At 37.4% G+C, this 2,586-nt stretch overlaps 1 protein-coding gene across 1 annotated transcript in view; it reads left to right on the top strand.

Annotated features, from left to right (window-relative positions):
• The first annotated feature begins 544 nt into the window (after positions 1 to 544).
• Positions 545 to 2,586, top strand: part of mrasb (muscle RAS oncogene homolog b) — an 8,124-nt gene continuing 6,082 nt past the window's right edge. Inside the window, exon 1 of the mRNA XM_060859545.1 lies at positions 545 to 728. The gene's annotated coding sequence lies outside the window, so the exon portion shown is untranslated. The remainder of the gene's footprint in view (positions 729 to 2,586) is intronic.

Here is a 2,586-nt window from a genome sequence, read left to right as displayed (position 1 = left end):
TATTCTCAGGGAGTTTTTCCTTGTCACTGCCATCTTGCTCCTTATGGAGCTACCTTTAAATATTCACCTGGATTTACTGTTTAATGTGTTCTCTTTCCACACAAGACTGGTACTGTATATCATTTACATTACCTTTAATATGATATAATGTGTAAATATATGGCATTTTACATTTAAAATCGAAACCTTAAGCTAGAATTCGCTTCTTTCCTGCTTGAAATCACTCTCCTTGAATGTCAATTCGGCTCGTGCGTTTTTTCCTTTTAAACCAGCAGCTCTGACAGTGGACTGATCCATTCGTGTCATGGGGGGGGGATCGGTAGGTTCAGCATTTGCGCATTTCTTTATAATTACAAAAAAATACCTCATGCGGGTTCTTTTAGCGATATGTTTCGTTTTAGTGCGTACAAACGAAAGTCACGGTGGAAGAACCTTCTGTAAAGAATGCTATTTTTTCCGTGGAGATGTTTTAAAACTCCCCCCTAAATGTAAGTGTGTTTTAATTGTAACGGCTGTCGCGGTGTAAGGAACTGAAACACTTGAAACGGATGGGTGAAGAGAGCTAGCTCTGTGTTCTGGAAGAGATAGCAGTGTAAAAGTAAGGTGTAAATAAATAAATAAATAAATAAATAACACACCGACACCGCCTGTGTTTCAACTGGAATGTTTGCTTCAACGTCTCCTCAGAAGGTCTTTGTCATCCTCACATGGTGTCTTCTGCTTCGACGGTAACGGTTTTTTTACGTGTTTTTGTCAGCGACCGTTGCTTTGCTTTGACAGTTATGGCACCAAAACGGTTATCGAGTTGCAGGAAGCATCAGGCCTTTGCGTTATTACTATTAATAATGCACTAATGATAAGGGCTTTCAGATGATCTGGGGGTTTTCACTAATAAAGAAGCAAATAGAGCTTCTATAGAGTCAGATCTGTTGCTTTAGTTCTGAGGAAAATGACAGAAATTTGATTATGATTTTTAAACGTTGATGTATTATTTATTTATTTATTTATTTATTTAAAAAAAAAAAGAAAATAACGAATTATTTGGAACGAAATAAGCAAGAATTAAACGCCTACACAGCTGGAAAGATTGTTGCAATAATATACAGCTGCAAAAAATGCACGAGACAGTAAACACACACACACACACACACACACATTTATATGTATATAACTATATATAACTATAAATATATATATAATTAGTAGATGATTGTAGGGTTAAATCTGGTTTGATTTGACAGATGTCAAGATACCGTCTTAAATCCTTGCACAAAATGGCAGTATCAGATTCAGCCATCAGAAGTGTGAGGGTTGTGTTCAGTGTGAGAAATCAGCACAGCATGATTTACACTGTTTAGTCTGTAGTCTGCATGTCATGTTCAGTGTGAGAAATGAACACAGTGATGTAATCTTTGGCTACAGGTGAGGTCACTGTGCTGAGGAGCTGGTGCATGCTATAGGCTACAAGATCGATGCTAATGATATCAGATACATTACAGTTTGGAAATATTCGCTATGATATTAGTGCATGATGGACTGCAGCGTTCTGGAACCCGAGGGACACGGATGACAAAATAAATGAATACTTTTGACCCGGACATCCATGACATGACTTGTGATTTCATGTCGACTCGAGCCTCAAGACTTCATTCATTTTCCAAACCAAATACGCCAAATTATACATTTAAACGTGTGCAATGAATCCCACCACAGCCAACACGAAGGTTCAGCAAATCAGCATTAATCTTTTTTTTTCTGAGGTCAGCATTCAGTCAGCCAGACAGCTTGCAGTAGACAGCAACAAAGCTTCACACTATGAAGTCGTCCTACGAAGGTGTTCCTACTACCGGTTGCCATAGTAATAATAGAGCATTCAGGAGGAAGATTTGTGTATATCTGCATCATAAAGTACCGGAGGAAGGTGAAGCGGTTTTTGCGCTCTTCATCACGGACCACGTGCACTCTTCCGTCCAAATCCATATTTGGATAAATCCATTATCCAAGTTCAATTTTTTCTCAAGGTCACACCCACGTCAAGTCAAGTCAACAATTGCTGTCACTTGTTTCTCAATAAAATCAAATGATCTCTCGTCACTTTGTACCCACTTTTTTGTGTCACATTTTGCCACTACAGGTTTCCATTTTGTTAAAAAAACCAAAAATCACCACTGATAGGTGAAGTGATTTAACACTGATTCTCTCAATACGATGGCATCTGTTAAGAGTTGGAATATATTATATAGGTATCGAGTGAATAGTCAGCTCTCAAAGGACTTATAAAGGTAAAATGTTCTGTATAAGATGATCATTGTAATCAACACACGTTAAAAAAAGAAAAGTTTTGACTATCGTACGTGTGTGACGTCAGAGCTCATACCACAAACCTGGTATTTCTTGTATACTTGCATCCCTTTGCTTTTTACAGTAAAATGATATCATTTTCCGGGGTTTTTTTTTTTTTTTTTTTTTCACAACGTTGAGCAGGGTTTCCTTTTATTTATTTATTTTTTTGTCTTAATTTCGAGAAATAAAAAGGGAGGGAATGAGTGTTAACAGCAATGAACTTGTTTTGCAGGCGTTCCAAAA

This window comes from Tachysurus vachellii, chromosome 23 (genome assembly GCF_030014155.1).
Source record: "Tachysurus vachellii isolate PV-2020 chromosome 23, HZAU_Pvac_v1, whole genome shotgun sequence".
In the NCBI taxonomy this organism is placed as follows: domain Eukaryota; kingdom Metazoa; phylum Chordata; class Actinopteri; order Siluriformes; family Bagridae; genus Tachysurus; species Tachysurus vachellii.
Note: the sequence above shows the minus strand (reverse complement) of the source record. Positions and strands in the feature narration are given on the sequence as shown.